At 38.9% G+C, this 14,869-nt stretch overlaps 1 protein-coding gene across 8 annotated transcripts in view; it reads right to left on the bottom strand.

Moving 5' to 3' along the window:
- PCDH15 (protocadherin related 15) overlaps nucleotides 1-14,869 on the bottom strand; it is a 725,853-nt gene that overhangs the window by 359,287 nt on the left and 351,697 nt on the right. The gene's annotated exons all lie outside the window — the stretch shown is intronic.

Here is a 14,869-nt window from a genome sequence, read left to right as displayed (position 1 = left end):
TTTACACAAAAGTCCCAGCAGAAAATCATCTGTAAATTAAACACAAGAGCAAGCAGAGGTAAGATGCTATTTCCCAGCTTACACTAAAAATTACACATTCATTGACTTCAAAAGAATTGCGCTGCAGCTAATTACAGACTATAATTACCCCAGCACAGACAAGACCTACAAAGGAAGATCAAAACACTGAAGCTTTTTTTCAGATCTCCGTTTAGGTGAAGCCTCTAAAGGCCATCTGCATGGCACAGTGATTTCCTCCAGCAACAGCTTTGCTATTCAGCTGATGAGTTCAACTGCAAGACCAAACTTCTAAACACCAGAGTAAGGATTGATAGAACAGCATTCCTTGAGGCTGTTAATATTTATGAACAGCCTGAACAACACCTGAATTAATACTAATGATAATACAGTCACAGTGAACTGTAATTACTTTTTTTTTTTTTTTTTTTTTTGGAAAGACAAACAGGCAAACCTTGCTCTGAAGGTAAAATACAGAGAGCTTGTGTGGGTACCCACTCACTCACCTTCCTTACAGTAATGACGCTGCTTGTAGAGGTTCACAAACCCACTTCATTTACTACCTTAAGCAGTCTAAACAAAGTTGTTAAAATGAACAAATTCTCAGTATTTATTCCTTTTATTCTTACATGCTCTAGTTTGAGCATAAATTGAATATATTTTCTGTTGATAATTTTAAAGCTTTTTGTTTTGAAGGCATTACCAGAGCAAACAGATCATCTGAAAAACTATGTCTGTCATTTCATTGTAGTTTCGTATGAGCATATTGTGTGGGAAGATAAGCAATGTTTGCATATCTACATGAAATAAGGATTTTTTTTTTTCCTGCTCTTTTTTTTCACTGGATGCTATAAAAACAACAGGACCATAACTGACACAACTAACCTTTTCCAGAGACGTGTTATAATTTTCTGCAAGTTCAGGATTTGGCTAACTGAACAACTCTTCAACAAACTCTTTGTTAGGGCAACGAAGCTCACCCACACAAAACTTTTACTGAGACTTTGTTTTTATGAATGGTCCCTCCTAGTCACCATTGAACAGTGATCACTGCACACACAAACAAAAAGAAATCCAAAGCAGGGACAATTCTAAAAATTGCATATGCCTTACCAAAAGAATAAACACGATTTTTTTGAAAACTGAATAAGCCTTTTCCCCATCATCTATGTTTTCATGATGATGTTTTCTCCTTGCTGGGTATCTCAATGAAAAGTTCACCCAAATCAGGCCAAACTCTAGTTCTGTTCTTCAATGAGCAAATTATCAAAATTACAAGTCAATCACATGTTAAGCAGCCTTTTCACAGGACTGGTTTTCCATCAAACACATCGGGATTTCCAGAATTATAATCAAAGCAGTTATACGGTATGTTTAAAATGAATGTTCAGCATTGAAATCTGGATATAGAGAGTCTCAGAGAAAAGGCAGACTATACAGTTAAGTTCAGCAACTTGCAGAAGATTTATTGCAAGTGTGAGCAGGTGAAGCAATAAAATTTATCATGAGATAACTTTCAATGAAAAGAAGAGATTAGAGCAATAACCAAAACTGTTTCTATAGCTAGGGGAGAAAAAAATAAACAGGATGTGTCGTAGAAATCTTGCTGTAGATTACCCTCATGGCAGCAATAAAAAATTTCTGAAGAAACATGTAGTTTTATTGCATAGATAAGAACTTACAGATTATTTCATATAATTTCAACCATGTCAGTACTAGCCAAATATCAGATTGCTTTTTAAGATGCCTGTCACCCCTCCCTCCCCTTCTCAAAGACTGAACCTAATAATGCCACAGCCGTATTTAGTTTCACATTCATCACCATACACTGAACGGATAAATTTTAAAATTGTAGTCTTACACAAATTTCCAATTCAAATGGAAACAATAAGTTTAATTTAAAAACTTAAAGACCAGTTACATGTTGTAAATACATGGGTGGTACCTTTTTCCCCCTTGCAAAATATAGTCAATAAGCAGCAGCAGCAAGACCTCAATAAGCAATAAGCTCAAGCACTGTGTTGTATCACCAGGCACCACAGCCGGAGCTGGTGGGAAATACTGGATACGTGAAAAAACATCTTTAGACTGAGCCAGCTGCACAGAAAGGTTATTCCCATCATCAGGAGAATGGAGACTCCACCCTATAAAGATGACAGAGGCTTGAATTATTTAGTCTAGGAAAATGAAAGCTCTCTAGAAATACACTTGGGTAAATATCAAGGAGGAAAAATAAGTTACTTAAACTAAAGAGCAATACCAGCGCAAAGAACACTACAAGTGCAAAGGAAAAATGGCTGCATGCTGCCCACAAATTTTAAAAGTATGTTTCCAGCCTGAACTTTTTTTTTTTAATTGGCAGAGAAGGTAGATCCTGAACACTATTCCACAGCAGGAACAGCACAGAAATGCAGTTTCAGCATTTCTGAAACATACCTTTGTTTGCTTATGAAAGAGATTACATGAAATGCTCCTCAGCCATCTTATGACACAGGGCTCAGTTTTTCCTCAAGTTTTATTTAAATGTTCCTCAACAGAAATTATTTCAGCAGTAACAGATTGCTTTATTCAACATAAACAAGCATAGATAATTGCAGCACCAAAGGTGACTTATGAAGGAAGTTGTTTACACAAGCCTTTACTTTCCTGTTCTTTTGTTTTAAAGTGCCCTATGTCTGACTGTGGGCCCACGTATAAAACTACTAGGTATTTTAACTATTCCAATTTCACACTGCAGATCATTTCCAGAATACTGACGTGTACCTAACTAGCAATTCACATTTTTAATAAAACAGCTGCAATTGCTAAGACAGGATGGTTTCTTTCCATCACAGTTTCTCTGAAAAAAGGCCCTGTGCTCCATCAAACAGCAGCCAGCGAGCAGTAGCAGGGAACCCCACACAGACAGAGGCTGCCTGACTTGTCTTACTGATGGAAGGAACCTCTGCTCTGCTGGAAGCTCAGGGAGAAGCAACACACTGAACCATGGTCTATTTGTTCTACATTTCTTTGTTGTAACTTTCTCAACAAAAAGCAAGTTATCCTTTAAATTCCTGGGCATAATGGAGCAGTCATGGAAGTCAAATCATCCTAAATTGAGCACACTAAAAAAGGCAGAAAAGGCACTACATAAATGAGCTTCCCTATCTACAGTTTTCACGATGTGTTTTATGTTTAAGCAGCAGCACTGGTAAATGTAATCATGATGTAGCAGTGCTCTCCCCCCCAGGCACCTTACAGAAAAGGCAGTAGACATCAGGCAAATAAAACTTAGTAAATAAAACAACAAGCTATGAAGACTTTCCTAAAAGCTTCCAGAAAAGCATTTTTGTTCCTGTCATTAACTTCACTGTTTCATCTAACTAGTGCGTTTGCTTTACAATTATATGATCGAGGCAAAGGTAGATAAATAAAGGGCCTGTCTCCTTGGGAGCAAAGTGAAAATCTATTTAATGAACTCTTCATGGAACAGTTATATGGCTCAGATCCATTTGGTTTCTGATGGCCAATTTTCATTATTTTAATTTCTAATTATTTTTAATGAGATGGCTCAGAGAAAACCCTCAATCATTGTTCCAGGTAAGATGCTCAGCAAGGTCAAACAGCCTGAGCCAAAACAAACATAACAACTTGAACAATCCTATACTCTGCCAATGAAGAGCTGCCTGATCATCTTCCTTTCACCTCGTCCCTGCCCTCTCAAAGCCACTTCCCATCCAACTGTTACATTACTTGGAGGACTTCTATTTCAACTTCACAGCTAAAGTAAACAGAAACATCTATAAAATGTAAACAACTGTTATTGAATTAGCTAATAAAAAACTTCAAGCATTGGGAACTGACATGCAACACAAAGAGCTCTAAAGACACCTGAGTGGAGACAGTTGTGTGATAAGCCAGGTGTTAGAGTGCCTGACAGCCAAAGGCCCCTTCCAAGAACAGCTCCCCAAGTGTGGGGCCTTGCAATTAAGAGCAGCACACTTTCCCTTCCCAAAATCTCTTCTCTTCATTCCCACCATCCTGAAGGCCCCTGCATCTGAGGGGGAACTGCAGGGAACTGCATCCTCACAGCCCCTCTCTGCTAGGGGACTCCTTCTCCTGCCATCTCCCAAGAGACCAGTTCCTCCACAAAAGTGTTTCAAAGGACCTTACAAACCAGTCTCCTGCTCTGAATCACTTGAGGGATGCACCTCTTCGCCACTAGCTGTAGACAGAGCTTACAAGGCCACAGTAGCCTTTACAAATATCTCCTTAACAACATTTCCGATAAGCCCCATATTCATACACTTGCAAAGACAGCTGTAGCTTCACACACATTTGGAAGCTGTCTGACAATGAAGACGCAAAGTTAGAGGTAGTCACAGTGATCAAGAATTGCCTATAATATCCCCCTACTAAACGTGATTACTTGGAAACCCAAAACAACCATTCATGTACTTCATATATCCCTAAATTCCAGCTAAATAAAACACCTGAATTAGTTGGGAGCAATGTCTGAAGCTGGCTGTTCTGATCATTAAATCATATGACTGCAGGGCATACAATCACATCAGCTGCTTGAAAGTTTGATAATGAAAATGGCTTGCCCCACAAAGCCTTATAAATTTAAGTGACTATAACCAAAAAAAGGTCTCCCATGACACTTGAGAGGGAATTTGTGTTCCTAGTAACAGCACACCTTTTCTTAAAGTTCAATAACTTAGTCCTACCACATCCAAGACAGAAAGACTTTTACCCCAACAACAGCAATGACAAAGTAAGCTGCCCTGCACAGAGTACAGCACGCTCATCTGGAAAACAAACAGCCAACCTGAACCTTTCTGGGGACATTATTCTGTGAAATAACTGTCATCTCCGCCTAAGAGCTCCTGAAATTAAAACTGAAAAAAATCCACTTCAATATGCTAATCACCAACTCTTCTTCCAGTTGCTTCAGAAACACCCAATTATTACTCCAAGTTATTTCACATTTTAGCTTATATTCAGTTTTGCTTTTATATATTCAGAGAAGTAGTTTTGTTTGGTTTTATTTAAACAAACAGTCATAAGGAGCACAACAACCAATCTCAAAAAACTGACTCAGTTCTTAGCAGATACACAGACTTTTTATTTAACAAAATTCTAGTCACTAACTACTGAAGGAAATTATTTTACTTGTTGGCAGAATAAGATTTCATTCTTTAATTTGTCACTGGAACAAAGATCACACTCTAAACAAGGCTCTATTACTCTTCAGCATCAGTTCCTTACTTACCTAGGGCTTCCGCCCGAGTCAGAAAAATCACACCATGCAACTACTCAGCATTTATGTTTCAGTCACTTTTGTTGTATTAATGAAGTTCAGAATGTTAAACTTAACAATTACTCAGTATTTGCCTGTACACTTAAATCCAAGCTAAAAACATTTTGAAAGGTGACGTGCGTCACACTGACAACAGATTTCTTGTAAAGCTGTGAACTCAGAGCACAGAATTAAGGCCTGACAACTAAATAAACCATATTTGTTCAACAGGAAAAACTCCAGCCTACCTTCAAGCACAGCCTACAAAAGCAATATTCCAAGAATACGGTATTAACTCTTAACTTTTTTTTTCTTGTTAACTTGTCCAAACTCTTACTTAATCCATGAAAGCCTCTACAACATCTTAGAGCAAGCTTATTTTGAACCTAGTTGCTGCTTGTTCACATGGTACCACTTCATCATGGTGCAGGAAGAAACAGTATCCAACCACTCCCTACTGACTCTCCGCAACTTCAATAAACCATTTTATTACCCTTAAATATTGCAGCAAACAATAATTTAAAGTGAGTTCAGGATTCTGATCCACTTCAATGACTGTGTGCTACAAATAATAAAAATGGTAATATGGAAAATTTAATATTAAAATTGGTGGCCATCTTTAAACAAAGTCTTTGCAACTCTGGAGCCTCTAGGCAAAGAGCCCTGCTGATGCCTCAGAATCACATCAATTGCACTAAGATAATTTTTAAGCCATATGTGCAAATATAACAATAAGGCACGTTAACAATATTACAGGACCAGTGAGCTTAACCTTTCTTTAAAACTAATGTAAATGAACACAAGGAATAGTTCTCAGGCTAACATTACATACACCATACAGTATCAGAAATACCGTGGCAGTTTAAGATGTCACTGTCTCCTGGCTGACCCTATTGCTGATCCCTACTGCTGACCTGGCAAAGCAGAGCATGTCGACATTTGAATTAAGCCAGCTCATTTTGTCCTGATGTCCGCAAGGTGACCATGTGCAGTCTTTTAATTTGGCTCAACTGTTTGAATAACAGCAGCTGATGACAAAGTGGTAACAAATGACTGGCAAGTGAGATGGGAGGCTTTGACACCTGGATCCACCCCTGCAGTTTCTGAAGCAACCATCCGACCACAGCCTAACGCACAAATGATTTCTCTGAATATTGGAATTACAAGGCCCAGCTATCCACCTGTGCTCCGCACCAAAGGAGACACTAAAGCCGCTTTGCTATACATGCGATTATAGAAAAAACCCTTGGACAGTTCAACACCAAATGCTGGGAAGTCAGCCTCTGTAAGAATGAAACACTGACAAGTCATTTGGTACTACAAAAAGCCTGACACAGCAAGCAAGCCAAAACTATTTTCCAGAGCCAGAAGAGTGGGAGCAGAGTTTGAGAAGAGCCTAAATGAACAGAAGGGAGTTTTCTAGTACCTAAAGTGGAGCTAAAAGTCTAGATTTTTTAAGTTTTATTTCTTCCCTTCTGCATTTATATGCATTTCAATTTTGCTCTAGTGAGACTAAAACAAAGCAAACACTCAACATTCAGCAGCACTCCTTAGTTCAGTGAGAGCAGTAAGCATTAAGCTGCAGTCTTAATTTCAAGCATGTTCTTTTTTTCAACTCTGACTCTTTCCATCTATGTTGAGAGAGAAAGAAAAAAGAGCTTGTGAAAGAAGGTTTAGGAAGTCAAAAGTATTTAAAGCCTTTTCTCCCCCGTTTCTTCTGCACTGTTAAGCTCATAAAACACTCACATAAAAGTCTTAGAGATATACAGCAAGAACCACTAAAGTCTAGTCCTCAAGCCCGAGTCACTGATAATACCGTGGCCATTTTAAATAAGAAATAATGAGAAGTCATTAATAAAAAAATAGACACATGATTTCTACGTGATCACTGACTGGAAATTAAAGAGTTTGTGCATGTGCCACTGTGGTGGGTTGACCCTGGCTGGATCCCAGGTGCCCACCAAAGCCATTCTATCACTCCCCCCTCCTCAGCTGGACAGGGGAGAGAAAATATAACAAAGAGCTTGTCAGTCGAGATAAGGACAGGAGAGATCACTCACCAATTACCATCATGGGCAAAACAGACTCAGCTTGGGGAAAATTAACTCAATTTATTACAAATCAACCAGAGTAGGGTAATGAGAAATAAAACCAAATCTCAGAACACCTTCCCTCCACCCCTCCCTTCTTCCCAGGCACAACTTCACTCCTGGATTCTCTACCAAACACCCCCAGCAGCGCAGGGGGATGGGGATGGGGTTTACGGTCAGTTCATCACACGTTATCTCTGCTGCTTCATCCTCCTCAGGGGGAGGACTCATCACACTCTTCCCCTGCTCCAGTGTGGGGTCCCTCCCACGGGAGACAGTCCTCCATGAACTTCTCCAATGTGGGTCCTTCCCACAGGCTGCAGTTCTTCACGAACTGCTCCAGTGTGGGTCCTTTCCATGGCATGCAGTCCTTCAGGAGCACACTGCTCCAGCGTGGGTCCCCCACGGGGTCACAAGTCCTGCCAGAAAACCTGCTCCAGCGTGGGCTCCTCTCTCCACAGATCTGCAGGTCCTGCCAGGAGCCTGCTCCAGCACGGGCTTCCCACAGGGTCACAGCCTCCTTCGGGAACCCACCTGCTCCGGCGTGGGGTCCTCCACAGGCTGCAGGTGGATATCTGCTCCACTGTGGACCTCCATGGACTGCAGGGGGACAGCCTGCCTCACCATGGTCTTCCCCACAGGCTGCAGGGGAATCTCTGCTCTGGCGCCTGGAGCATCTCCTCCCCCTCCTTCTTCACTGACCTTGGTGTCTGCAGGGTTCTTTCTCTTACATGTTCTCACTCCTCTCTCTGGCTGCTGTTTTCTGTCCCAGCAACTTTTTTCCTTCTTAAAAATGTTATCACAGAGGCACTACCACTATCACTGATTGGCTCGGCCTTGGCTGGCAGCAGGTCTGTCTTAGAGCTGGCTGGTATTGGCTCTGTCGGACACAGGGGAAGCTTCCAGCAGTTTCTTACAGAAGCCACCCCTGTAACCCCCCCACCACCACCACAACCTTGCCACACAAAGCCAATACAGCCACACAAAAGACATCCAATAGAACAAAGCCAAAACACCTGCACTAATTGATTTACTAAAACATTGCCAGAACAGAAAGTGCCACCAGGGTAGATTCTGAATTGCTGAGGTGGTTAGAGAGGGTACAGGCTACTGAGAAAGCCTGTTTCAAGAGAACCAAGTGGTTCACAAGGCAGAGTATCAATGAATACAGTAAAACCTCAACTCCACGGGTTTTATAGATTGAAATTCCCAGCAAAGCTCTCGGGAGTTTGACATGCAGGGAAAGCGGTAGTGTGCTCTCCGCTTTATTTAAACTGGAGATGCAAGAACTGAAATTCTAACAGACTGTGGCATTGGCCAAGGTTAAAGCACCTCACATTTAAATCGGCTGGAAAATATATTTCTGTTTTCAGATGCACTTTATTCTCAGAAATGCCCCAATTGCTCATTAAGGAAACAGTGCTTTCAAAGACCTTATACTTACCTCCATGTTTTGTACTTCCACTGCTCATTCAGTGGGGAACACTCACAGAAAAACCCATGAAAGAGTCTCTCTAAACATCTCGATTTACAGAACAAGGTTCCTAATAAAGAGCTACATAGAACCATACATTTAAATTGAGTAACTAAGCAACGCAATTTAAGGGGAAAATGTCCTGTCTTGTTTCCTGTGTGACTGAATTCGGAACTACAGCTGTGCAATTTAGGATAAGCTTGGCATAACCTTTACATTAGCAGGCTTGTACTACAATTGCTCTGTATTGAAAATAGCATAAGAAGGGCTTTCACAGACTATTTTCAGCTCTTCCTGACAGACATCTCCAATTGTAGAAACTGGGAAGGAACAACAGCAAACTTGAGTTCGATTCAAACACATTTGTGATGCTTCTTAAACCTACACTGAATTTCTGTGCTTTGATTCAGAGTGGCTCAGTTAAGCACTACTCTAAAATTCATAGCTCAGAAATTAAAAGACTCAAGTGAAAGATGATCTAAATGTTAAAATATGACTGGAGCTGAATTTGGGTTTGGTTTTGTTTTTAACTGGACAAAAAGTGAGGCTGATGGATAATCAAGTACAAAAAGGACATAAACCAAATAGAGAGTATTATTGTAAGCTCTTGTTCCCACAGCCTCAGAAAACATGCTTTTATACAGAATATGCAACCTGAGCAGCCAATTTATTTTGTAGCTTTATTTTTCCATTCTTCCAACTCTTTTTTTACAGATATAATATCTATAAAGCGTTTGGTACGTGAAAATTGCCCTGCAAGTGCTGTGGATTGCTATTTTACTTTTACAGCTTTAGAAAAATGCAGTACCATCCATCTTTTGGGCAATACTCTTTTAGATTGAAATAACTTTCCATTTTACAAGCAGTTTTGGAGTTGACAGTGTCTTTAAAAATCATACTTATGCCTGAAAACACTGTAAAACACATAAAAATATGATACTATGCCAAGTAGCACCTAAAATTGCTATTACCAAATGTAATTTTTAAGACCATTAAAATGCAGTGGATGACTCCTGAAGATATTACAGCTATTCTCAAGTGCTTAAACTTCAAAAGTTGACTAAACCTGCTTTTAACCATTACTATGCACTGAACATTAAAATGTCAGGCTGTTTTCAATATTTTTGAAATTGCATTTTCCCTGTTACCTGTGTGATGCATGAGACAAAAGTTTCATACAGGAGGATGAAAAAACATTTAATATTTGGAATTAAACTGAATCCAGGTACTATAAGCAAATTTTAAAGTCACAGCTATTTTAACTGCTGTATAAAAGCAGACATTTAACTACTAGTACAAGCAACTCAGAAAAAGCAGTTGGAGATACTTGTAGCCTTTCATATTGTTGAAACTTCTTTACGTGCAAACAAAAAGGGATTAGCATTTATTAACGGAAACATAGGAGAGACGACAGCTAAACAGCCTATAGATGAGCTAATAATATTTAGCCTTCCCCTGTTCCTAAAGGGTAAATTTGTGACTTTTAGACTTTAGGCTCAACATTAATGTTCATTGCCACTGAAATCACAGTTAATGATAATGCTTCTCGCCTTCCCCGGAGTAGTTTCTCCCATTTCAGCCCAGGATTCTTTTTGTACAGAACAGACAGAAAAAACATAAGTTTGTCTCCCAGAGAACTGATTGAGATTAGCTGAGACAAAAGAAAGAAGCATTAAAAGGAATTTTAAGATTAAATTTAGGGGGAAAAAAAAAAAAACCCACACCCACTCTTCATGAAATTTTGCTATATACACAAGAATATTTTCATTTTTAAAGCAGATGTAAAATTTTATAATATTACATTACGGTACGTGAGTGCCATTGAACCATATTCTTGAGACTATTGTTTCGGCGGCTTTCTTTAAAAAGCAGTGCTTTATAAAGTAGACTAGAAAAAAGTTATATTGACGTGAAACCTCAAACTCCCTTTAGCTTTTTAAGATTATAACAGACCCCCACATCCTAAACATCAGCAACATTCACATGTTATTAAGCAAAAAACAAGAGTCAAGTTGTCAAAGGCCTTCAGTGGTAGAACAAGAAGAAGCTGTTTTGCTCCTCTGAAGTCACCTCTCCCACACTGAGCACTAGGTGATGTAAATATTTAAATAGTTCAAGAAAATTCCACTTGGTACCAGATGTGCCAAATCTACAGCAGGTAACCCACACCCACCTCCACCGAAAACAGGCTGTGCTAATTAACCTGCCAGTTCTAGGATTGTTCATGTTTCAGGTAATTAACTAGCAATTCTGTGAACATTTACATACTGTGCCTATAAATATCTTTCTCATGACATCTCTAATGAAGTCAATGTTGATCAACAACTTCCTGTAATTTAATCAAGACATCAAGCAGCAGCGACAGAAGGTGAGAAAGTTGCTTTGCTGCTCGGTAAAGCAATACCCCGCTGCGCCCTTCACGGAAATAAGCAAGACAACTCTTTACCTTAAAAGACACCCTACTCTTTCAGCTCCTCAAGTACTCAACTCAAAAGCTGCTAAAATTAGCCAGTCAAAATAGACTTCCACAACTACATCTTAATTACAACAGCACAGTACAAATTTTCTCCATGGCAAATGCAACCCTGTTCTGGGAAGACAAGCTGCCACATCCTATGGCCACAGGACTCCACTGGATTATCTAACACGCACACCAGAGTATCCCCTACTCCATCCCTGCAGAAACAGCCATCTGCATGACTGAGGACTGACCTGGAGGTTTTTACATTTAAAATACGGATGCTAATAATGCATCTTAACTAAATCATGATTAATTACTATTGAACACAGTCTTGAAGTAAGACAGACACTGTGCTTTGGTTTTGAAAGCAGAAAGGTTTAGACATTTCAAGTAAAAGACATTGTAGCCAACATTAGTGACCAAAAAAAACCCAAAAGGCCATAAAAAGGGCCAAAATCCATTTTTTAAGTGTATTTCCAAGCAGACATGTGGTAGTAGAATCCAGGAAATAGCACGTAATGAACTTACTCCTTACAATCAAGTTCCTGTGGCTTCATAAGGTTAACTTATTTTGCACAGGGGATGTTGACACATATTCACAGATACAAAAATTAATTAGCCAAGGATCTGGAAAACGCTGCCCCCACAGCCTAGGTGAAAATGTACAGAGTTGTGAGCAGAAAGCAGGCTCCAAAGTCGCAGACAGAAGGTCCTTTCCCAAAAAGAAGGTTAAGGCATCTAAGATACTGTGCAGCTCCTACATGCCACCTGACTGAGTCACATCCATTTGCATGTTCCTCGTCCATGAAAAATGCAAAGTAATAAGACTTCACAGAAAGTGTCATCCTTTGAAGTATGTTTAATAAATTATGGTCCAATGGATTCAATAATTGAAGTCTGAACTGCTTTCTGCCCATCATAGATCTACACTGTGTCTAAACAGTCTGAACCTGAGTTAATTATAAAAGCAATAAGGACTTTAATGTTGAATAGCTACAAAGAGTTATTTGTTTTTCTTCTGGTTAGATGCACACTTTTGATACCTATTTCATTGAGCAAAAAATGATACAATCTTAATTTTATAATTAAAATTCTTCCCATCTACAGTGATAATCATACCTGTTCTTACACAAGTTGTACTTTGGCTTCCTGGTCCCAGGGTTTATTATTCACATTTTCAGGTAAATTCACAAAACATCTCCCAGTTCTAAACACAGTTTGTCTGAAAAAACATGGAGGGGGGCTTTGCACAAAACTTATGTGCATTCTTCAAACTGTATTTTAGAAAAAACCTTTTGGTGAAAAGGAAGAAGGTATAACTTAAGCCTCTTTTTTGAAGCATCTATTTAATAAGCAAACTACAATCAGAGATGAAAACATATCTATGGCATCATCTGTTACTCCTGCCAGGATTTGCTTATACTCGTGTTTGGAAAGCTTAGGCCCTATTAACTCAAAAATGGTCTGGTAAATGCAAAATATTTACAGCCTTTGTTTGTCTTTGAAACAATTTAAGCTTTATTTTAATAAATAGGTTTTTAGGTATCTCCTCGGTAAAGCAACTATGCAAGGAAAGAAGTATAGGATGAGACAAAGGACTATTTGACTCAGCACCCTTCAGCAGATGGTGGTCACTAGCACCCATCTGGATAGGAGGCCCAAAACATGCCAAGCACCCCTAAAACACATTGTTAAAGCCAAGCAAAATGTCTGATGCTGGTGCTGGGCTCTCCAAGTTGTATACACTAGAAGACTTCTTCCAGAAACTTACACACTTTAGGATGACTTTTTGGTGGTTTTTTTAATAGCACCAGCAAAAACGAAGTCCAAGCACAGTACATCTGCTGTCTGAAACCTTTATCATCAAACAACAGATAAATTGCAAGAAGAGAGTCAATACATTTCGGCTACATTGAAAAAGACATTTCATATCCCTTGCAGTATGACTCCAAACCCTCAAAATATTTACTTCTCAATTTTTATGTACTTAGAAAACCGTTTCAAAAATAAACACTTTATAGGACATACCGATTACCATCAAAATCTCTATCACTAATCTCTTGCAGAGTTAAAGACATAGAAAAAATATCTTTTCCTGAAACAGACAGTGATGGTACCTTTGTGCTTCCCAAGAAGCCAAATAGCAAAGAAATATCATAAAAACAGTTAACAAATCTACTGCTCCTGGTGCTGATAAGAAGAATAGGTAAATTAACATAAAATGCAAGTTCAGCTTCTTATTGCAAAGGCTATCAAAATTTAAAAAAAAAAAGGGGGGGTATTTGATGGCAGAAATTAAGATTGATCAACTGTTCTTGTAAAGATACAGCTCTCCTCAGTGTTTCAGCTCGTATGAAAAACTAGAAGTACTGAAGGAATATCAGCTTCTGCCCATCAATGATCCTTCTTTCCCCTCCAAATACATATGTACACACAAACACTTCTCAAAACTGCATTTGACTAGAAAGGACAAGTATTAGTAGGTGTACTTAAGTCAGTCCAATCCAAGTGCATATTCAGGTAAGTTTTACATCAGCACAGATGGGCTGCAAAGACAATATGCTTTTTTCTTAAATTACAAAAATATAGCAATAATTTGGACCCACAGGCTACATAGAGGCCATCAGCAGGACAGAAGTGATGCCTCCAAGCTGGACTCAGTTTCATCTCTATAGCTGGAAATACAAGGATATAGGGGAACTTTCAAATTCTTCCTAAAAGGATTCTACCTATGAGATAGCATTGAAAATAACCCTGCAGATGAGACAGCAATTGCCCAGGTATTTCTGTAGGTTTTAAATGCATTCTTAGCATTCAGCAGTGCCAAAACCTATTCCCCTCCGAATCCCATTCAACCCTATTTTTTGATTTTATCTAGCACACAGGCACTGATAAAGTAGTACACCTGACACAAAAGTATTCAGCTTCTACTCTGTATCCAGGCTAACTGTAATGGAGAGGTTGATTAATTTTGTATTAGCCAGATGCACAACTGAAAATAAATCCCAAGCCATTGATTACACTGGAAGAACAAGAAGATAAGGCATTTTCTTTTCATACCTCTAATAATTAATTGTCCAAAGGTTCTACCTACAAGGACTGTAAGAAAACAGCTGAGCACAGGTGTGGGACTTTTTAATTATTATTTTCTATGTATGATTGTTTATGGTTCTTTAAGTATAAAGTGAATTTTTATAATTTTTTTTTAAAGATTCTAGTTCATTACAGGTTTATTTCTGTATAATGAAGAAAACAGTCATTTATCTGAAGCCATTCACTCAGTTTCACTTTCTGTGTCAGTATGTTCATAACTATTTTAATTATCAGACAAAAACAGGTTCACTGATTATATGGAGCCGTGTGAAGACCATGCTTGTAAATGCCTGGCTTTATCTGCAGTTTGTGTACTGAGCAATTCAAATACATTTCAAAATACAGTAGTCTCGATCACGTTTCTTTGAGCACCCAGAATGTTATTAGCCAAGCAGAGATTCTCATCACCTGTTAATCACTACCTCCTTAGCAGAGTAAAAAGACTAAGGCTT

The sequence above is a fragment of the Harpia harpyja genome, chromosome 10 (assembly GCF_026419915.1).
Source record: "Harpia harpyja isolate bHarHar1 chromosome 10, bHarHar1 primary haplotype, whole genome shotgun sequence".
NCBI lineage: Eukaryota > Metazoa > Chordata > Aves > Accipitriformes > Accipitridae > Harpia > Harpia harpyja.
Note: the sequence above shows the minus strand (reverse complement) of the source record. Positions and strands in the feature narration are given on the sequence as shown.